Genomic DNA, 24,130 nt, shown 5'->3' with positions numbered 1-24,130 from the left:
AAAAATAAAATAGAATCCACAAAACACTGTAAGGATCAATACATGAGTTTAGTAAGGTTGCAAGATACATGATCAATCCAAAACCAATTGTATTTCTACTCACTAGCAATAAACAATCCAAAAATGACATTTAAAAAGTTCTGTTTACAATAGCATCAAAAAGAATAAAATCTTAGAAAATAATTCACAAAAGAAGTTTGAAAATTGTATGCTGAAAAGTATAAAGCATTGTTGAAAGAAATTAAAGGAGATATAAACACATAGAAAGATATTAATGCTCATGGATCAGAACTTAATTTTTTTTTTTTTTTCAAGACAGAGTTTAGCTCTGTCACCCAGGCTGGAGGGCAGTGGCACGATCTCAGCTCACTGAAACCTCTACCTCCCGGGTTCAAGCGATTCTCCTGCCTTAGCCTCCTGAGCAGCTGGGATTATAGGCATGCACCACCATGCTCAGATAATTTTTGTATTTTTAATAGAGATGTGGTTTCACCATGTTGGTCAGGTTGGTCTAGAACTCCTGACCTGGTGATCCGGCCACCTCGGCCTCCCAAAGTGCTGGGATTACAGGCGTGAGCCACCGCGCCCAGCCAGAAGACTTAATATTGTTAAGACGGCAATACTACAAAAATTGATCTACAAATTCAACATAATTCCTACCAAAATCCCAGCTTGGCAGAAATTCCATATAAATCTAATTTATATGGAAATGAAAGAGACCCAGAATAGTCAAAATAACCTTGAGAAAGAACAAAATTATAGTAATCATGCTTCTCAATCTTAAAATTATTACAAAGCTACAGTAGCCGGGCATGGTGGCTCACACCTGTAATCCCAGCACTTTGGGAGGCTGAGGTGGGCAGACTGCCTGAGCTCAGGAGTTCAAGACCAGCTGGACAACAGGGTGAAACCCTGTCTCTAATAAAATACAAAAAATTAGCCGAGCGTGGTGGCATGCACCTGTGATCCCAGCTACTCGGGAGACTGAGGCAGTAGAATCACTCAAACCTGGGAGGCGGAGGTTCCAGTGAGCCGAGATTGTGCCACTGCAGTCCAGCCTGGGTGACAGAGCAAGACTCTCCAAAAAAAAAAAAAAAAAAAGAGATAATTCTTGGGAGAAAATATTTATAAATCATATATCTAGTAAGGGATTTTACTGAGAATATATAAAGAACTGCTACAACTGAATAAAAAGACAACCCTATTAAAAATAAGCAGTAGATATGAATAGCCATTTCTCCAAAAAAGATGTAAAAATAGTGAATAAGCACATGAAAAGATTTTTATTACCTATCATGGAAATACAAATCAAAACCGTGACGAGATGCCACTTCACACATACTAGGATGGTTATAATAAAAAAGACAGACAATAGCAAGTTTTGGTAAGGATGTGGAGAAATTGGAACCCTCACACTTGCTAGAGGGATTGTAAATGCTACAGTCACTTTGGAAAACAAGTTTGCCAGTTTCCTAAAATCTTAAATATAGAATTATCATATGATTGAACAATTATACTTCAAGGTATACATTTAAGATCATTAAAAACATGTGTCCAGATAAAAACTTGTATACTAATGTTCATAGCAACATTATTCATAATAGCTGAAAAGTAGAGATAACCCACATGTCCATCAACTGATGGATTAATAAACAAATATGGCATATCTGTATAATACAATTAAAATGAAAGTACAAATACAGCAACAAAATGGTGAACCTTGAAAATATGCTAAATGAAACAAGCCTGGCACAAAAAGCCACATGTATGATTCCCTTTATATGAAATGTCCAGAAAAGGCAAATCCATACAGACAGAAAGTAGAGGGAGTTGAGGAGTGGGAGGAATGGGGAGTAGCTGTTAATAGGTAAGATTTTTGAGGACAGGTGAAAGTATTTTAAAATTAGATCAGGGTAAAAGTTGTGCATCTCTATGAATATGCTAAAATCGTGAAATTGTGCACTTTAAAAAGGTGAATTTTGTGAGATACGAATTATACCTCAATAGAGTTGCCATAAAAAATAAATTAAAATGGGCCAGGTGTGGTGGGGCTCACACCTGTAATCCTAGCACTTTGGGAGGCCAAGGCGGGCAGATTACCTGATATCAGAAGTTCAAGACCAGCCTGGTCAACGTGGGAAACCTCATCTCTACTAAAAATACAAAAATTAGCCAGGTGTGGTGGCAGGCACCTGTAATCCCATCTACTTGGGGGAGGCTAAGTCATGAGAATTACTTGAACCCGGGAGGCGGAGGTTACAGTGAGTTGATATGGCACCACTGCACTCCAGCCTGGGGCATAGAGTGAGACTCTGTCTCAAAAAAACATAAATAAATAAATAAATAAATACATAAATACATAAATAAATAGTGTAAGTATTTCAAATAAACTTAAAATTTTTAAAAATGCATTTTATTATAGTAGTCTCCCCCTACTGGGGGGAAATACATTCCAAGACCCCAGTGGATGACTGAAACTGTGGACAGTACTGAAACCAATACATTCTATTGTTTTTTTCTATACATATTAATGCATACTTATGATAAAGTTTAATTTATAAACTCGGCAAATAAAAGAGAATAATTATAACAAAATACTGTAATAAAAGTTATGTGATGTGGTCTTTCCCTTTCTTTCTTTGAAAATATCTTATTGTACTGTACCGTGGGGAACTTAAACTGCAGAAAGCAAAACCTCAAATAAAGGGAGACTCCCGTATTAGCTTTTGGGTCTACTACGAGGCTCAGTTGTAGAGGCTCAGTTGTATAAAGTGAGTAACATTTTCTTGTGCCAAAATCTACCATGTTTCCAAACAATTCAGTAAGTGTTTGTTTCATTTTCCTCAATTAGCAAGAACAGTCAACATGTTTAAACTCATTATTTGGTAATATAATAGGCTTATCTGGTATTATCTTCTAGGATAAATACTTGTAACTTTATAAATAGTGCATTAAGTCCCCTAATTATCCATATTTATAAAAATCTTATCCATAGATATTCTAAGATGAAGAAGTAGACAATAAAGTACAAGAAAAGATAAAACACTAGTAAAATGAGAAAATGTAGCAGGACATGAACTTCTTGTTTTAATGTTTTCTTTCTCTTTCTTTGCAATAAACACATTCCAGGAAAGGCACGTCTACTGCCACTCCTGAGAATGGAATGAAGGTATTTCCCTCACCTGTTTGAACACTAGCCTATAAAGCTATTGCTCTAAGCACGAGTTTTAATGAGCCATCAAGATCTATTGAGGGGCCTGGCGCAGTGGTGCACGCTTGTAATCCCAGTACTTTGGGAGGTCTAGGTGGGTGGACTGCTTGAGCGCAGGAGTTCAAGACTAGCCTGGGCAACATGGTGAAACCCCGTCTCTACTAAAACCACAAAAATAGTGAATAAAAAATTAGCCAGGAGTGGTGGCGCACACCTGTAATACCAGCTACTTGGGAGGCTGAGGCAAGAGAATTGCTTGAACCCAGGAGGTAGAAGTTGCAGTGAGCCGAGATCACACCACTGCACTCCAGCCTGGGCGACAGAGCAAGAGTCAGTCTCAAAAAACAAAACAAAACAAAACAAAAATCTATTGTGAAAGAAATTAAGAATAGGTATTTGATTTGTGTGTTACTACGTACAAAAAAAAAAAAGCAGAAAGCATGTGAAGTGAGATGATAGGAACTGGTGCTTGGGACATAAACCTAGGAAAAAATGTCATAGAAAGTAGGAGCCTGGTGCACAAGAAGTGCAGGGGACTATTATATATAAAGTTTCGGTGCTGCAAAAGAAATAGCACTGGAATATAAAATTTTCTTTTTAATTCTCAGCAAGGCAAGTTACTTCTATATAGAATGGTGCGCCCTTACAGATGGAACAATGGTGAGCGCACAGTTGGACAAGGGAGGGGAAGGGGTTCATATCACTGACCAACGTGGTGGTGGCTGCTGTTGGCTAGGGTTAGACCGCACAGGCTAAACTAATTCCGACTGGCTAATTTAAAGAGAATGACAGGGTGAGTGCTTTGGCGGGAGTCAGGGCAGAGCAGGTAGCAAGTAATCGGAATGAGGTAGGGTGGAGCAGGTGGTCAGAATGAGTTAGGGTGGAGCAGGTGGTCAGAATGAATTAGGGTGGAGCAGGTGATAGGAATGAGTCAGGGAGGAGTAGGTAATCGAAAAAGGTTGTTTTATGAGGAAGTTAAGTTTAAAAGTAAAAGGCAAAGAATTGAAAATACTGACATATTAATTCTTTGAAAAGAAATTTATAACTCATATCTAACAGGACTAAGGATTACTGTGAGGCTTATTGACCAACCAGCCCCAAGTTTTTACAGGGGGAGACTCCAGGCTCTTGCACGCATGGACTCTGTTGGCTGGCAAGGACCCAGCTGATCAGCAGATCACCATCTGATTCCAGGAGTTTCACTCTGTCCCCAACCAGCCACTCCACATCTACACTGTCTCTGCAGCAGCTTAAGTCTTGTTGAGATCCAAGGAGGGCCTTGGATATCTGGAACAATGGTGAGGGTGCTGAAGTGAGCCAAAGTCATGTTCCCTCCTCCAGCTGGGATGTGTGGTGTCTTCTTCCCTTACTGTAACATGGAAAGAAAAAAAACAAGAACAAAAAAAATGGTAAGTTATGTTCCTGAGCTTACTAAGACAACTATTTACCTATTGCCTCTCCATCCCAAATAGATCCTTTTGTAGCTGCTCACTGATGCCAGGACTGGGACTTTGCAAATTACATTTCCCGAGCTCCTTCGCCAGTTGGCGATCTGTTAAATTCTGCAAATCAGAGGCACAAGAGGGAGATTGGAAAGTTGGGGAGGAGGAGAAGTGATGTTTTTCTGACTTTTTGCTGTTTTTATGTTGGCCTAGCTTTTTCTGTCACCCCCAGAGGAAGCCTCACTACCCTCTCAGAGGTGCCAGGCAGCGTGCACTTCTCAGAGGCCTTATCCCCAGCTCAGGAGGCCCTTTCTCCAAGGAGATGAGTGGTCATCTCAGTATCTTCCCTTTTATTTCCCGAGAACTGAAGGTAGTTGTTTCTGCTGTTCTCTCTGGGTTACCCCAGGGCTCCATTTTTGTTCTTCCAGTCTTACAGCACTTGAGTAATCAATTCTCTCTCTATAATCTCCCCTGTTCAAATACGTAGCACTGTTTTTTGTTTGTTTTCCTTCCTGACTGGACTGTGGCTGATACAATACTACCCTTTGCAATCTGTAACATGGAGCAACATTCCCTTCTTCTTTTATAGAATAAAGACTGAACCAAAAAAGAAGAAAAAATGGCTAAGTTTTGCTCCTTGGTTAACTCAACCCAAATCATCTTTCTAATTAAATTTTTAAGTTCATCTCAGTTTGAACTTATATACTTGTTTTTCAACATGCTTAACCACCACCTATAATGCCTCCTGTCTTAATGAATGGATTTCCATATAAAATAAACACTGAAGACTTTTTCTTAGAGTATGTAACACATTTTTGTAAAATAAAAATTATAAAAGTATAATTCCAATTGTATTTGTAGAGCAGAAGTTCTATTAATATATTTCCAGACCACTCCCCAGATAAAAGAGAGAGACTACCAAATGTCCATCTTCAGTCATCTATCCTGAACCAAAAAGCTCTTCTAGTGGCAAGATATTTAACCCTTTCTCTCTTTCTTTCTTTCCTTTCTTTTTTTTTTTTTTTTTGAGACGGAGTTTTGCTCTTGTTGCCCAGGCCAGAGCAATGTCATGATCTCGGCTCACCACAACCTCCGCCTCTCGGGTTCAAGAGATTCTCCTGCCTCATCCTCCTGAGTAGCTGGGATTACAGGCATGCGTCACCATGCCTGGCTAATTTTGTATTTTTAGTAGAGACGGGGTTTCTCCATGTCAGTCAGGCTGGTCTCGAACTCCTGACCTCGGGTGATCTGCCCACCTCAGCCTCCCAAAGTGCTGAGATTACAAGCATGAACCACTGCGCCTGGCCCCTTTTCTTTTACATTTTTTCTTTCTTTCTTTCTTTCTTTTTTTGAGACGGAGTTTTGCTCTTGTTGCCCAGGCTGGAGTGCATTGGCGCCATCTCAGCTCACTGCAGCCTCCACCTCCCGGGTTCAAGTGATTCTCCTGCCTCAGCCTCCAGAGCAGCTGGGATTACAGGTATGTGCCACCACGCTGGCTAACTTTGTATTTTTAGTAGAGATGAGGTTTCTCCATGTTGGTCAGGCTGGTCTCAAACTCCCGACCTCAGGTGATCTGCCCATCTCAGCCTCCCAAAGTGCTGGGATTACAGGCGTGAACCACTGCGCCTGGCCTCTTTTAATTTTTAAGTAGTCTCCTTTCACCTGCAGAATTTGCAGAGCCTTTTGAGAGACTCTATCCCCTTCTCCTTCTCTGGCTAAGTTGTATTTAAGTAGAGCAGCATAAGGCTGATGGATGGTATTTCTTCAAGATGGGTATACTACTCCGTGTCAATTACTAGTTTATTGCTTCTTAGCTCCCTTCACTGCCTGCACCATAATAATGAAGCTGGACTTTCTTCTTTGCCATTTGGCATGATGTTAAGCTTTGTCAGTACAGGGTGTTGGGGGGACGCTGGCTGGAGAAGAAAAGAGTTTCTCTCCCTGGTTGCAGTGTTCTCTTCTTGTCAGGCTCCTGCAGCAGTCAGCCACACCCACTTGTACCCAGTGATTATTAGCATATGGCACCTCCCTATGAACAGCTTTTCATGGCACCTCTTTGGTGACTTGACAGTGAAGTGCGGGCGACAAGGTATTTCTCCATGAACAGCTTCCCCCAGCACTTCATGAGGTGGATTTCCAGCAAGTTTCATCAGTATGGCACCCCCGCAAACTTCTCTGCCATCCAGTGAGCTAAGTCCTTGCTGTTTCTATGAGGTCTGGATGTCAGCCCTGAATGGGCTTCCTTATCTTGGTTCTGTTGGTAGTGGCTGTTCCCTAAACCTGCTATCCATGATATGAACCCTAGAATACCTGACAGATCTTAATCAATTTAGAAACCTTATTTTGCCAAGGTTAAGGACATACCCATGACACAGTCGCAGCAGGTCCTGACAACATGTGCCCAATGTATCAGGGTACAGCTTGCTTTTATACATTTTAGGGAGGCATAAGGCATCAATCAATACATGTAAGATGTACATTGGTTCGGTCTGGAAAGACGGGACAACTCAAAGCAAGGGGCTTCTAGGACACTGGTAGGTGAGAGACAAAGGGTTACATTCTTTTTGAGTCCTTGATCAGCCTTTCACTGAATACACAATTTAGTCTGGCTCAGTGAATCTGCGTTTTTACATGAATATTATGGCAGAGGAAGCATTTGTCTCAGGTGAGCAGAGGGATGAGCTTCTGCTCACATCTGTGAAGGTAAGTGATCAGGATGAAGTTCAACAGAACTGTTTTAGGGTAAAGATCTTGAGGCCCACAAGGAATTTCCTTGTGGGCAAATTGTGAGGGAGATATGTAGCTTTGTAGCTATCTTATTTAGAAATAAAATGGGAGGCAGGTTTGTCTGACCTAGTTCCCGGCTTGACTTTTCCCTTTGCTTAGTAATTTCCTAGCCTCGTGGAAAAAGTCAGTCTAAGAAAATGAAGTTGACATATAGAGAAAAGCAACAGTAGGAGGAAAATGAAAAAAAAAAATGTTGGCGTTAGAGTGCCTGATTTTAATATTACCACAGGCACAAATGTGCCCTGACCCTTACCACGGTTTAGTTACTTGTACCAACTAATTTATTTTTCCCCCTAAGCTACTTTGTGTTAAGTTTCTATCATTTATAATTGAGAATCCTAAAATGTTAACTTTCCTGAGGACCCTTGACCGCATTCTCACTTCCACTCTTTATTCCTTCAGCATATTTTATATGTACTAACCATTTGCTACTTTATACTGTGCTTCTTCCCTAACCGCCCATATGGCACAATTTTACATTTTTAGCTGACGGTATCTAAGGCCATATTTTGCATATATACATTTTGTTATTGCCAATTAGATGGCAATTGGCACATCTGTTACACTGCCATGCACGTCGTTTGCTATTTAATTGATGAATAGAAATTCCATGGCATTACAAATGTGGTTGTTTCCCTTTAGGGGTCTAATTTAAATATGTACTACAGAACAGCCCTCACTCAGTATCCATGGCATGGGGTAGGGGAGCGGGAAAGGGGGAATTGGTTCCAAGATCCCCGCAGATACCAAAATCCACGGTGTTCAAGTCCCTTGTATAAAATGATGTCATGTTTGCCTACAACCTATGCATGTCTTCTGGTATACTTGGTCATCTCTAGATTACTTATAATACCTAATACAATGTAAATGCCATGTAAATATTTGTTGTAGTGTTTTTTATTTGTATTTTTTTTAATTGGTGTATTGCTATTTAAAATGTTTTTTTGCACATATTTTCTTTTTTTTTTTTTTTTTTTTTGAGACTGAGTCTGGCTCTGTCGCCCAGGCTGGAGTGCAGTGGCCGGATCTCAGCTCACTGCAAGCTCCGCCTCCCGGGTTTACGCCATTCTCCTGCCTCAGCCTCCGGAGTAGCTGGGACCACAGGCGCCCGCCACCTCGCCCGGCTAGTTTTTTTTTGTATTTTTTAGTAGAGACGGGGTTTCACCGTGTTAGCCAGGATGGTCTCGATCTCCTGACCTTGTGATCCGCCCGTCTCAGCCTCCCAAAGTGCTGGGATTACAGGCTTGAGCCACCGCGCCCGGCTATTGCACATATTTTCAACCCACGGTTGGTTGAATCTGCAGATGCAGAACCTGCAGATATACAGGGGGCCAACGGTATATGGTGCCTAAGAAATATTCAGATAGCATACTGTAATAGTAATAGCCTCTATTTGTTAACACTCCATTTTATTTAAGGAACTATGTTTTGCATATGTTATCTTGTTTAATTGTCACTCTAGGAAGTTTTATTATTTCTATTTCAAATACGAAAATACTAAAATTACATTAACTTGACAAAACTTGAACCAAGGCTTCACTGACTCCTAAGTTCATCTACTATGCTATGCTGCTTCACCCGTAGTGTAGATAGATACATTATATTTTAAAAGGAAAACCCCTGAAGGTGTATTGTATATGTTCAACCTTTGCCTATATATAAAAATTGGTTTAGGAAGAATAATTAGGTAGAGCCCAGGGTACAAAAATATTATTACTAAACATTGAACACTGTTGGACTTTTTAAAAAACTACTGAATCTACCCAAGACAAGGATCCTCTTCATCTGCCTGTTCGATGGTGTGCACACAATGAAACGAGGCAGCATTGGCAATGTGATTCTATTGGTCTTATTTGCCTTTGATGCTGTTCTTTATTGCAGTGAAGAGAAGCTCCAGTCATAGTCCTGAAATAAAACCAGTGACTATTTAAAGCTAGTTTTATTTTTCTGAGAAAAATATAGAATAAAATACATATACAAGTAGCCTTGTCTTAATGTTCTCTGACCAAATTGCCTTCTCTTATTCTTTTTTAAAAATTTCTTTGATACATTTCAATTTTTATGTCAAATTAAGCTTACTGTACATTAAGAAAAGATACATAGAGCAGCATTTTATCAATAATTATCAGGCCTTTGGAGGTGGGGTTATTAAATTTTAGGTCATAAGTCAAAATTACTTTTCATGTTTGGCTAGTTGAACCAATTAATTTCTTTTATTCCTAAGCTACTTTGAGCAATTATTCTAAAAATTTATTTGCTGGAGTTTTTGTGGCTCTTTTTTCTTTTTTAAAAAGGGACTATTATTCATGTAAATAAAGTAACCGCAATTCATTTGCTGTAGTTCACGTTTCAACTCTACATCAGTTCCCGGAGAGAACCTTGAAAAGATCAGTGGAGCTGTATTGATTACTTGCAGTCAGAAAATGTTTCAGTAGCTGTATTTATGATGTTAAAAAAGATAGATAAAAAGCAAAAAACATTTGTTACATCAGTCAAGTTTTTGTTCTTATGTGTGGCAAATCACTGATTTGAGTTATTGTCATACAATAAGCTAGTTTTGCTTTTATTTTTCTCTTTTAACTGAAATTACAAGTTATCCACAATTCAAAGACTAATTTTGTACCAATAAGGAAACAACAATGCTTTTTGATGCTTCACTCTGAAAAGCATTATAAAACTGGACCAACTAAATCAGACCTCACTTAATGCTGAATTTGAGTTTAAAATCAACACTGTGAAAGAAGGGGATTGTAGTGAGAGCCTAGCCCCACAGAAACTTTTGGTTTTAAATACCTTCCGATGACTTGGCCTACGTGCAAGACAGTTCATCTGGAGATGGGCACACATTCACAAATGGGCTGTTCAATGTTGCAAACAAATATGTTTACAGTCAATTGAATCATTTCTGCAAATAGGCAGATTTTTACTTGTGGATTCCGAGTGGCAGAAGCACATACATACATGCCTCTGATGTTTTCAAAGCAGGACATCTTAAAGGGACTCTTTTATTTTGTAACTGCAGCTAATAACACTAAAGATTATATGTGTTTACTTCTTCCCTGTGAGATTTTCCAAATGCTCAGTTGATTTTTTTCTAATTACTATTTAAATGAAAGAAAATTGGATAAGTAGACACATTTTTGTACTTGGACAATACTGTTCATTCCAATTTAAGTCTTAGTAGCAAAAATAAATTCAAATGCATTTAAGTCATGAAGGACCATACCACAGAATAGCACATTTACCTGCTTAAAGGAGGGGCTAAGAATTCAGGACAAACCCATAATCATCCCACTCCTACCCTGGACCTGCTCTATGTTCAGCCAGTAAAGCAAACAAATTAGTCTCTTTCTCAAAAGCGAGAGAGCAAAACTGAAGAGAGCCTCAGAAAGCAGAAAAATATATTCCAAAATGCACTAAGAAAATGCCTAAATTGAGCAATCCTCAAGTACCTGAAGCAGTGTGTGTACCACTGTTTTCCAACACAGATTTTTCTTATCTCTTTTCTATTTAAAACATGGAGTGGGCAGAATGTTTTAATCCAGAGTTTTTACTTTTGTAACCTAGGAACAATAATTTGAGGCTTCTAAGTAGGTAAGTGTTGCCATGGATACAAAAAGAAATCTCTCCAAGATCTCCTCCCGTGTGGAACTTATTACTAAAAAAAGGATGTGAAGCTCAAAGTATATCTAGACAGACTCGTGGACTGTTGAGCTAGCTGAACCTTTGGTCTGTTAGTAGTTTTGAAAAAGAATTTTAGGCCGGGCGCGGTGCCTCACGCCTGTAATCCCAGCACTTCAGGAGGCTGAGGCGGGTGGATCAGGAGATCAGGAGATCGAGACCATCCTGGCTAACACGATGAAACCCCGTCTCTACTAAAAATACAAAAAATTAGCCAGGCGTGGTGGCGGGCGCCTGTAGTCTCAGCTACTTGGGAGGCTGAGTCAGGAGAATGGCGTGAACCTGGGAGGCGGAGCTTGCACTGAGCCAAGATTGCGCCACCACACCCCAGCCTGGGCGACAGAGCAATGCTCTGTCTCAAAAAAAAAAAAAGGAATTTTAAGTGTCCAGATACATTGTTGGTATATATGATGATGTAACTTCTATGGGGAATAATTTGCAAATAATCATCAAAATTACAATTATATATACCCAATGACCCAGCAGGTCTTCTGGGAATTTCTGCTGCAGATATACAGAATCTATCCTACAGATATTTATAGCATATACATACGTGCTAAAGCATGCACACATAGGTTATTTGTTGTGACATATTTTTGTAATAGCAAAAGCCTGAAAACAACCTACATTTCTATGAATAATAGACAGGTTAAATAAAATAATGAATACTGCAGAGCCATATCAATATGGAATGATGTACAAGATGTATACTGTGAAGCAAAAATAGTGAGTGTAGTAAAAATCAAAGTGTAGAGTATGCTACGATTTGTGTAAAAGAGAGAGGTTGTATTCATATTTATTTGTTGGTATATGCATAACATGTCTTTGGATGGGGTGCTAACATTGATTGCCTCATGAGAAGTGGTACTGGGTAACTGACATACAGAGGTGGGAGGGAGTCCTTTTAGTGTGTACCTTTCGCTGTATACTTTTTAGTACTTTCTGAATTTTGAATCATGTAAATGTACTAACTATTCAAAACACAAATCATTTAAAACTAAATATACACAGGTGAACCCACAAAATCTTCATTAGTTCTAGCCATTAGGAATGCTTTATAATCTCCATCTTTCATCTTGTATAAAAAGCCTTTCCAACGTGGAAAAAGTATGTTTTGGAAAATGTATAAAATAGTAGTAGATAACTGAACATGTGTTATGTGCCAAGTAGTATACTCAGATCTTTACAAATGGTTTCTCAATTAATCTCTACAATTCCATGAGACAGGTACAATTATCTTATGTTATGAAGGAAGACATTGATGTAACACAACTAGGAACAACACTAGAGACACCCAAGTATTATTGACTCAAAGACTTGTGTTTAATCACTGCCATACTGCTGTTCTTTTCTTCAATGAATTCTTCTTTCTTCTTTCCTGAATTCTTCAATGAACTTTGGCTGAACATCAGCACAATAAAATTGAATAAGTGGGAGGGGAAATGTATAGGTATTATTTGGTGACTAGTTATCTCATTTGATCAGTAAAAAATGTTTCAGAATAAAGAGGCCAAATATGTTGGCTACATTCTTGCATTCCAATATGGTGTAATTTTGAAACCATCTGGTTACAATCACAGGCATTAAAATATAATTTGTGACAAAATAGGAACTTCAACAAGAATAGAATTAGCCACTTAAAAAAACTCCAGTCTTTGGTGGCTTAGTATCTAGAGTCAGATGTGAAAATATCACTTAGCTTTGGGCCATGTGAAAATTTGGAAATTCTTAGGTTCATTGGGCTTAAGCCTTGTGTAGTTCAAGTTTCACTTAGCAACAGCAGTACTCAACTTTAGTTTTCTAGGAATAACGACATTTGAAAAGCATTTTGGCCTTTAAATTTGTAGCAAAAAAATTCTTGTTAAATATAAACAAATCAGTAATATCTGGATTACTTGCAACTTTACATGCAATTTTAAGGGAAAAAATAAAATGCCTGGAAGAATATATTTAAGGCTTGGCCATATATGAAATTTGAAAAATAGACTTCTTTGGGTAGGTTTGTGGGGTTTTATTTATCAAAAATTTATCTATACTCATTGTGTAAATAAAGAGATTAAACTTAAAAGTTCATTTCTTTGCTGCATTACAAGAAAAATACTCAACAATATTCATGTAAATAATAACACCATCTTATGTTAAAGTGCTTTTTCGCTTATATTTTATAAAATTAATAATTGTGACTTTTTAAAGAGATAATTGTTACATTTCAAGTACAATTTTAATATCTTTTAATTTAAAAAACTCCTACCTACTTTCAAAACAGTTTGGAGTAGTTTATAATGAAATATATACACACACACACACACACACACACACACACACACACACACACACACACACACACAGTTTCATTCAAGGTCCAGGAAGGAAAGCATAAACCACTCAAGATCTTTCACCAGAGGGAGTTTTGATACAGAGAATTAATGGTCAGAAACAAAAGCTGAGAATGTAAGCATAGGACATTGAGGCAACCAAGAGACTGGTTCCACAAGAAGCTACCACCACCCCTACCAGAGTTACAAGTAATTTACCTTCTCCTTTCCTCCTGTACTTCAATTTTCCGCCAGTGTTTTTCACTGGCTGAACCTATCTGGAAGCCAGAGGAAGAAGGAACCTAGAAAATGTACTTTCCTCTGAGATAGCATGGGGCACAAAAAGAGCAGAAAATTTATATGAGAGTCTAACCATTTTGCCATTCAGGATCTATTCTTATTCTTTGTATTAGTCTGTTGTCATGCTGCTAATAAAGATTTACCAGAGACTGGATAATTTATAAAGGAAAGAAGTTTAATGGACTCACTTGTTCACATGACTGGGGAGGCCTCAAAATCATGGCAGAGGCAAAGGGGAAGCAAAAGCACATCTTACATGGTGGCAGGCAAGAGAGCGTGTGCAGGGGATCTCCCCTTTTTAAAACCGTCAGATCTCGTGAGACTTACTCACTATCATGAGAACAGCAGAGGAAAACCCGCCCCTATGATTCAGTTACCTCTCACCGGGTTCCTCCCATGACATGTGGGGATTATTACAATCCAAGGTGAGATTTGGGTGGGGACACAGAGCCAAACCATAAAACCCTTATACCAATACAACAGCAACTCCATGATTCTGCCTAACATGAGTCTACTATCCATCATGCAAACAAAGACACTGTTGTCTTCTTTCCAGAAAATGGACACACAAAGTCCTAGAAAAGTGAGCCATAGTATCTATCTCAAGATTTTCCAGGTGATAACACAATCCTGTAATCTTCCCTGTTGTAGTTCCTTATGGTCCTGGTTACCTGTGAACTAAATTGTAAAATTAGGCACTACCAATTCTCATTCAACATAAGAGGGAAGATAATGGCAGGAAAATCTGAAAGAAAAAAACCTGGCACATATGAAACATTGTGTGTGTGTATGTGCATAGCTGCTATGATCCTTATTTCTGTAACTAATTACAAGGTCAAGAGTGATATTTCTTACTTCCTTCTTCCACCACCCATTTCATGATTGCTTTGTCCTAATATAGCACCCGGATTTGTTGGGATTCTTTACCTGATTGGGTGACTAAGACTTTTATACTGAAGGATCTTAGTCCATAGAAGTTCAGACTTTATTGGGTGGCTTTACAATGGACAGAAGTAATGAGAATCCCTGGGGTTCTAGACACGATCCTCCCTACCGGCACCATGCACCAGCCACCCAGTTTTCATGTGTTAATCAGATCAAATTTTCCAGTCTCTACAGCAACTTCCTTCTCTATCTGTTGGTGAGTCTCAGCTTCTAGTTTGATGGGACTTGTGTTGGATTCTCTGGGGCCAATATTCCTCTTTGGGAACTAAGTCCTATAAACTAGCAGAGTCCAAGGGTGAGAATGAGAGGCAAAACCTCTGAGACAGGGTTAAGCTTAACAGGGAGAGAGTCCACTCCCATTTCTATTACTTGGACTATCCCATGTATTACAGCTATGAGATAAATAACACATCATAAATAGAGAACTGGGTCAGAGATATACTGCACCCCTACATCATAGAACGTTGTCTTCTGGCAGATGACATAACTGGCTTTTTAGTAAGCTATTATTCCTTTCTATTAGGCCAGCTGCTTCTGGCTGATAATTTAGGTAGTAAGACCAGTGAACTCCATGATCATGAGTAATGAATAATTGTTCTTTTTTGTTTTTGTTTTTGTTTTTTGTAAAATGGTTTCCAGAAGTCATATTGTGAGGAATACCATGCTACTGAATAAGGCCTCCTGCGAGCCCATAGATGGTGTTGGGAGATTTATTGCGGGCATTGAGGACAAATGCATATCCTCAGTATGTGCTTAATTTGCTCCTTCTGTGATGGAAGGAGCTCACTATTGTCTACCTGCCACAAAACAGCTGACTGGTCTCCTGGGAAATGTGCCATATCAGTGACTCAGTGTTGGCCTCTGCTGTTGGCTGGTTGGGCACCCAGCAGTGGCTACAGCCAGATCAGCCTTGTTGAGGGAAGTCTCTGTTATTGAAGTCCCTGTTATGATTGACTCTATCCCTACTGCTATGGTCACTTTGTATGCAATCAAGTACCAGGATGGGTGAGAAAAGAGGCTGTGCAGAATATCTTCTTTTTGCTCCCCTCTCCACTGTACCCTGAGTTGAGTAGTTACATGCGAGATTCTGCAGTTGCTAGGTATGTCTACCTCAACTATCCAGAGACAGAGGATATAACCACAGGACAGGGCTGCGGGCCCACTGGGCCCACTGTGACATAGTCTCAGCCCCAAACTCCATTAACCCCCCGACTCCTATAAGCCCCTATTCTGAATGAATGGTGGATCACGGTGATTTTTCCCAGGGATTAGCATCAACTCAAATTTGATTAGCATCAACTCAAATCTATTAATTCCCCCAAATTTGGATACTTGTCTTTTCCCAGTGTACAGTCATCCTGGTAAAGGACTGCATATCTCACTGGGGTAGGTTTGGAGGATGATTTCTAGTACAAGCATGCAGTGTTGTCAGATCCTTCCTGATAAAACCCATTCTCCTGACTGGGCACGGTGCCTCACACTTGTAATCCCAGCACTTCGGGAGGCCAAGGCAGGTGGATCACCTGAGGTCAGGAGTTCAAGACTAGCTAGGCCAACATGGTGAAACCCCATCTCTACTAAAAATACAAAAATTAGCCGGGCATGGTGGTGGGTGCCTATAATCCTAGCTACTTTGGAGGCTGAGGCAGGAGAATTGCTTGAACCCAGGAGGCAGAGGTTGCAGTGAGCCGAAATTGTGCCATTGCACTCCAGCCTGGGTGACAAGAGCAAAATTCTGTTTCAAGAAAGAAAAGAAAAAAAAGAAAAGAAACCCACTCTCCCTTTCAAAGGGCTCCAAACTGTCAAATTGGCTGAGATCTGGGAAATGTGAGAGGCTATGAATTCCTTTTGCAGTGATTAAGTAAGGTTTCAGCTCCTCATTCCTAGAGTATTTCTGATGGTATAGATCAAATATATTAGTATGCTGCCATCTATTTCATTCCTAAGAACACTGTGTTCAGTTAGCCACCACCACAGATCCCTTGTGTCAAAATACTCTCATTGTCACTCTGCACCTGTTGCTGCTCATTCTGGTAATTGCATCCAGTTTGTTTCTGATAGTTAAGAGCTTTCGCCTGGCCTATGTCATGCCAGGATCCAATTATTCCCACTCCAGTTGTGGAGCTCATCCCAGTGGCAGCATCTTCCAGCATCCTAACCAGTCAACAGAGAACAGCCACCACCAGGTTTTTCCAAGATGCCGGTGTACCTTTTGCTAATGCATTTTCTCAGTGAAGTAGCAAATAAGGAAAATAGGGAAAGGGTGAGTGAGTTTCACAGAATTAATCTACTCCAACATTCTTATAACCCTAAGCTTTTAAAATTTCTTCTTCCATATTTTGAAGGGAAGTTCTGGCATGTTAACTTCATTAAAGGTAGGCCTCTACTGAATACAAGTTTAAGCCAATCAACCAAGGACACTGTTAAGCCATTTCCCACTTATGTACCCCAAATCTTATATACTGAATAAGTGCACTCATAGATAAATTTGGCTTGATTCAGTGTTAAATTCCATTCTCTTTGGTCTAACACCCTGAAAACTATCTTTAGGCCAGGGATGGTGGCTCATGCCTGTAATCTCAGCACTTTGGGAGGCCAAGGCCAGTGGATCACCTGAGGTCAGGAGTTTGAAACCAGTCTGGCCAACATGATGAAACTCTGTCTTTACTAAAAATACAACATTAGCCTGGCATGGTGGCGCATGCCTGTAATCCCACCTATGTAGGAGGCTGAGGCAGGAGAATTGCTTGAACCTGGGAGGTGGAGGTTGCAGTGAGCCAAGATTGTGCCACTGCACTCCAGCCTGGGCAACAAGAACAAAACTCTATCTCAAAAAAAAAAAAAAAAGAGAAAGAAAAGAAACTATCTTTAAACATTTTACCTGGGCTCATTCTAATGAAAATTGGCAAGATTCAACAATTCTTTTGGTATATAGGCTATCTGCACCCAGATCAGACTGCAATTCTCCCCCAGAGCATGCTGGGATCTGACTCTATTTATGGGTCTGTAAGCAATGACAGATGAAAGATAGGAAAGATTGGTGGTCAAGTCAGGCAGGATGGCTCTTCCTCTCCTAGTCAACATGGGATACCCCATCATTGAAGGAGGCATGACAGCAAGGTCTCAGGTTCTGTTTAATCTTTCTGTATCCCTGGACTAAAGCAATGTATGCTGGTCTTGTTTTACATTCCAGACTGGATAATGTGTACCTCTCAGGCTGTTCTCACAAATGGCCTCTTCTGTCTGTTTTGAGTACATATTATCCGTGCTCTGGGGTACAGAGTACTCTAGGGTTCACCCTTGGTCATTCCTAATTATCTGTAGTGCAACCTATAAAGTCAGTGGCCAGCCTCACTGGCCCTGAGGCTGAAACAGAGTACCGACAGAGTGAAGTATCAAGGGTAGAAGGCAAACCTGGAGATCGGAGTTGCAGGAGGAGGCACTAAGAGATAAGGGTCAACTTGTACAAGATTGATCCCCTTGCAGGATGCCATTTAGAAAATGAGTTGGCTTCCTGAAAAGTTTTATGGAAATTGGTTATTGTTCAGTGCATAAGGCATTGGCCAATGACAAGTATTGGACCCAAGCTCCCCCATCCTATTTATGAAAGGGAATGAATTGGTGCTCCCCTAACTGTGAATGTTAAGGTGTTGAGTTAGGCAACCAACTCACCATATCACATAGCTTCCAGGCTTGGACTCCAGACTCTACTCATTTCATAACAAGATATGAGAGGATAGTGCTGAACTGGAAGAACAGAGCTAGATCCACGTTTCTGCTCTGTCATATTGCTGTGGTGTCCCAGGCTCTGATGATGCCTCATAGGGAATGGGGATTTGGAATAGGAGGCTATTGCTTCCTTAATAATGAGCAGCAAAAAGGCCTCATAGCCCAAGGGTTGGGGTCCTTCCCCCACAGGCTGACACAGCCAGAAGTCTCTGTGCTGCCCCAGAATGTATGGACAATGGGACAATCTACGTTCCTAAGATTTCTGTTTCTATGAATCTTCTCCTATGAATGCAACTATATGTGTGCTGTGTGGTCATTTTTCCTTGTTTGCTCAACACTCATAAGGCTTCTTGTCTGATTTGTGTATTGCTTGGTTAGAGTTATTTTTCAAGTATTGTTCTCAGATCAAATACAAGGGTAGTATAGTCTCTGCATCCCTGCATGTAACTTTCTTTCCTGATTAGCCCATTGTTTTGCTTTGTTTTTATTCTTTGTCTATGTAAAGTAGCATGTCAGCCCTTTCCTCACAGTAATGGGTAGATGTTATTATATACTAATTTCTAGCTTCTGACATTGTAGAGTTGAAGTCAAATGACAGATTGTCTTTCTTCCTTTATAAGTAAATTTTTTTTCTGCCTTGAAGTTTTTATGAGTTTTTCATCATTCTTGAAGTTTTAAGATTACAAGAGCATGCCCAACAATGTGTGTTTTCTTGTTAAAACCATCTGGAATTCAGCGAGCCCTTACAGTCTGCAGATGCATATCTTTCTTCAGCTCAAGGTAATTTTCTTCTTCTATATTTAATTATTTTCTTTTTTCCATTATTTCATTTTATTCCCCTGTGGAATGCCTATTACTCACATGTTGGATCTTCTGGATCTATCCTTCGAATCCTTCATCATTTCCCTAATGATTTTCATCTCTTTGTAATTTTGTTCTTTGCTTCGAGATCTCTTTCACTTGAACTTCAGGCCAGTAACTTGAATTTCAACTTTAAACACCTCTTTGAATTGAGATGCTGAATTCCTAGTTCATTCCATGCTATACATGAAACTCTTTTAAGAGTTCTCATTATACTTTTAACTCTCTTCCAGTCACTCTCTTTTTAATAAGGGATTCTTCTAAGTATTAATCTCCTTGGCTGCTAGACCTAATATATTTTCCTTCCTCCCAGTGGTCTGCTGACCTTTGAGAGCCACGGTTTCCACAGGAACTATGGATCACATTCTAGCATTGGTGCTCCCTAGTGTTAGTCTTAGGCTCTCATCTGGCTGAGAAAGAAGAAGTTCCTGCAGTAGCTCCCTCCCTCAGGGAGTTGTGCTCATTATTGGCCCCAGTGCTTCACCCCTCCCCATATCCGTGTCCTTGTAACTGCAATACCCTCCCATTCTGGATGAGATGATCTGCCTCGGGATTTTGTTCTGGTCTCAGCCATGTGATCTGATATGACCAATGGGATGTTTTTCAAGTAGGGGCTTGAAAAAGTGCTTGCACATTTCCACTCACTGTCTGGTTCCTCTGCCTTCACGATGGGAACATCCTAGGCTAACCTGAGGAAGGATAACATTTGGACCTACCAGAAGTGTGTCATTCAGTTGTCCCTCCAAATGACTTTTCTTTCTTTTTTTTTTTTTTTTTTTAAACCAGAACATTTATTGCATGACTAATCGTTGACATTCTTAAGATGAACTGGATGCTGCCACAGCTGCCCTCTTGTGTTTAGGTGTTGTTGCTTCATGGAATCCATGCCTGAATCTGCGGTATACAATTTTTAGGTGCCTCATTTGACCAGTTCCGGTGGTATTTTGTCTTTTAGCCTTGGCACTCCAGTTATACTTTCTCTTGTGCTTGGCAGGGTAGCCACATTTGCCACAGGTTGACTTCCGAAGGTGGTAGGCCTTAGAGCCACAGCGGTGGCACAATATGTGTGTCTTATTGCAATGTTTTCTAAACAATGACGTTCCCTTCGTCATCTCGCTTCTGCAGTTGAGACCAGAGAGACCCCAAATGACTTTCTGTCTCATTTCAAGGTGTTCATGAAGTCTGAAAACATAGGCTCATATACATAACACTATCCAGGACATCTTCAATCTGTAAAAAATAAAATCACATAATTATTTACGTTTCCAGGCTTCATGGACAGTCTTGTAGAACAAAAGCCAAAATCCTAATGATCATCTACAAGAGGCTCTATATGATTTCCTACTCTCCCCACCTCTCTGATCCCCTGTTCTCTCTCTTGTTCATTCTGCTCCAGGCACACTAGGCTTCTTTTCATGTGCCTGAAATGCCTTTGCCCTTTACCCAAATATCCCCAGTGAAGTGGTTTGAATATTGGTCTCCCCAAATCTCATGTTGAAATGTAATCCCCAGTGTTGGAGATGGGGCCTGGTGGGAGGTGTTTGGGTCACTGGGGTGATTCCCTCATGGATGGCTTAACACCATCTCCTTGGTGATAAGTGAGTTCTCACTCTGAGTTCATGTGAGGTCTGGTTGTTTGAAAGAGTGTGGCACTTCCCCCCATCTCTCTCTTGCTCTTGCTCTCTCCATGTGACGTGCCTTACTCCTGGTCACCTTCTGCCACAATTATAAGCTTTATGAGGCCTCACTAGAAGCAGACGCCAGCACCATGCTTCTGGTAAAGCCTGCAGAACTGTGAGCCAATTAAACGTCTTTTCTTTATAAATCACCCAGCCTCAGGTATTTCTTTACAGCAGTGGGCTGTTCTTTATAGCAATGGGCTAACACACACACATCCCTCACTTTCCTCATGCCTCCTCAAAGGTCACTTTTCCTTATCACACTACTTACTCCCCTCTAGTACTCTGTATTCTTTTACTCTGTTTTATCTTTTTCCAAAGCACTTATCATAATCTGACATACTTTTTATTTTGCTTATCTATTTGATTTATTTTCTCTCTTCTTCACTAGATTGTAAATCCTGTAAAAGCAGCGATTTTTGTCTGTTTTGTTTACTACTGATGCAGGATTTTTCTCAGTCCCTTTGCCAGTCAAGGACCTCTGGCTGGTGATGCCCCTACCTGGGCCGTGCTCGGGGCATGCTACCTGCTGTAGGAGATGGCGTGCTCACTTGGCCTGTCTGGACCAAGTCATGCTTGCACATCAGTTCCCGAGTTCTTTTTTCACATCCAGGAAGAATGAGAATATGTTGACAATTGAAAAGTAAGCAAGGTGGGGAGTTTTCTTGAGTGTTGAAATAGCTTTCAGGGGAGAGGGGATGTGGGGGTGGTCCTCCTACCTTAGGACAGGAAAGTGCCCTGTGTATGGCTGAGTCTGGGGCTTTTATGGGCTCAGAATGGGGAGGGGCAGGCCATAAGTAGTATTGGAAAAGGCAATATTCGATTAGTTAAAAGGCATTATTCAGAAAGAATCAACTGGGAAAAGGCAGGCAAAGAGAAATAGAAGTTCTCTGGGTTGTGGGTTCCATCTGGAACCAGCAGTCTGGTCTTTCAGCCTTCAGGCTGTTTTTGGCTTGAAGGTGGTTTCACTGAGGACCCACCCCTATCTGCCTGGGCATTTGGCTTCCTTCTGTTGCCATCACTGCTATAGCTCTAATACCTATATCATACTTGGTAAATGTTACTGCATTGAATAAAACCGTCAACATTTATTTTATTATAATTATTTGCTTTTAGAGACAAAGTGTCACTGTGTTGCCTAGGCTGGAGTGCAGTGACTATTCACAGGTGTGATAATGGCACACAATAGCTTTGAACACTTGGGCTCAAGCGATCCTTCCTCTTGCCTCAGCCTCCCAAGTAGCTGGGATTATAGGTGTGCATCTGGCTCGCAATCAACGTTTTAAAGCATTATCTTTGGCATAGAGACAAATGCTTATTTTATTTGTTGTGACAGAGCAAACATTCTGTTCATCTAAAAGTTGTATCATATCACTTAAGTTCAAATGAAGTCTAAGCGTAGCTGGAGAGAGCTGATGGTTTTAAATAAATTGTATTTAATCTGTTAAGGGCCTATTATATTTCCACTCACAGTGGATTCTTACAGTGGTAGATATGATGTGAATTTTTAATAAATTCAAAATTTTGTTTGTAAAATAAAAGATAATAATATCTCAACATAAGCCTTAAAAATTCTTAAACATTCTGAACAGATTTCTCATTAAATTAAAACAGAATATAGTTTTGGCTATTAGTATAATGTGATCATGAGTTGTTCCTAGGCTTTAGTTAAGTAAAATAACCTCCTGATATATTTCAAAGAGCAAATTAATTCAACTCTTTCCTCATGTTACAAATTGTTAAATATATGTACACATTTGTTCCAACTGGTCATAAGAAATACTTAGAGAATATTGATAAAATACACAAAAATCTCCTTTTTCCATTTAATGCTGCATGTCATTAAGTATTCTTTATAAATACAGTTGTAATTGTAACAAACAAATCCATATTGCTTTTCTACAATTTAGTTTTATAGTCTCCTGTTATAAGATTTGTAGACTATTGTCTATTTTTCTCTTTTTTTTTTTTAATTTTGAGGCAGAGACTTGCTCTGTCACCCAGGTTGAAGTGCAGTGGCACGATCTCAGCTCACTGCAACCTCCGCCTTCTGGGTTTAAGCAATTCTCTGCTTCAATCTCCTGAGTAGCTGGGATTACAGGTGCCTGCCACCACATATGGCTAATTTTTTTTGTATTTTAAGTAGAGATGGGGTTTCACTATCTTGGCCAGGCTGGTCTTGAACTCCCAACTTTGTGATCCACCCATGTCAACCTCTCAAAGTGCTGGGATTACAGGCGTGAGCCACTGCACCCGGCCTACTTTTCTCTGTTATAAGTAAGACTTTGATGATCATCCTAGGACATAATTCTTTGAATGCTATCTCTGTTATATATATATTTTGGCTAGATTCCTAGGTATAGAATTAATTAATCAAATGATATAAGCATTTAAAATTTTCTTGCTCCATAATTGTCACATTTTGCAGAAAAGTTGCATCACTTTTTACTTCTATTAGCAATATATTGGTGCATCTCATCCCTCTCATATCAGCATTGAATTTTTTTACTGTGGTAAAGTATACCATAAACATATGGTAGCATAATGTTTACCATTTTAGCCATTTTTAAGTGTACAGTTCTGTGACATTAAGTATATTCACATTGTTGTGAAACCACCGTCACCATCCATCTCCAGAACTTTTTCCTCTTCCTAAATTGAAACTCTATCCACATGAAACACTAACTTTCTCTTCTCCCCACAGCCACAGGCAACCCCCTTCTACTTTCTGTTTGTATGAATTTAACTACTCTAGGTACCTCATATGGGTGGAGTCATATCTCTCATTTTGTGACTGGTTTAATTAACTGCCTTCAAGGTTCATCCATGTTGTGGCATGTGTCAGAATTTCCTTCCATTTTAGGGTTGAATAATATTTCATTGTATGTATATAGCACATTTTGTTTTTCCATTCATCTTTCAATGGAGACTGGGGTTGCTTTCACCTTTTGGCTATTCAGCATTGAATTTTAAGAAGACTCTTCCCTAGTTTTAATTGTATTTATTTGATTTATTGTAATACTGAACACATACACACACACACAAACACACACATTTTTCTCCCCTGAGTAGCTATTTGTATTTTAATATTGATTATGCTAAATTTGTCATTGACTTTAGTAGGTATTCACTGTAAGCAACATAGGAAAGTATTAAGCTAAGAACATACCATTTATGTTC

At 39.7% G+C, this 24,130-nt stretch overlaps 1 long non-coding RNA gene and 1 pseudogene across 1 annotated transcript; both read right to left on the bottom strand.

Annotated features, from left to right (window-relative positions):
- Positions 1-4,234: 4,234 nt before the first annotated feature.
- On the bottom strand, positions 4,235-11,260 carry LOC103884670. Its single transcript, XR_647348.3, has 3 exons — positions 10,893-11,260; positions 9,204-9,345; positions 4,235-4,580 (listed from the first exon to the last, which is right to left on the bottom strand). It is a non-coding gene; the product is annotated as an uncharacterized LOC103884670 (long non-coding RNA).
- Positions 11,261-20,050: 8,790 nt separating this feature from the next.
- Positions 20,051-22,440, bottom strand: LOC110743341 (annotated as a pseudogene).
- Between the last annotated feature and the right edge of the window lie 1,690 nt (positions 22,441-24,130).

Source organism: Papio anubis, chromosome 3 (genome assembly GCF_008728515.1).
Source record: "Papio anubis isolate 15944 chromosome 3, Panubis1.0, whole genome shotgun sequence".
Classification (NCBI taxonomy): domain Eukaryota; kingdom Metazoa; phylum Chordata; class Mammalia; order Primates; family Cercopithecidae; genus Papio; species Papio anubis.
This window is presented reverse-complemented; position numbering and strand designations above follow the sequence as displayed.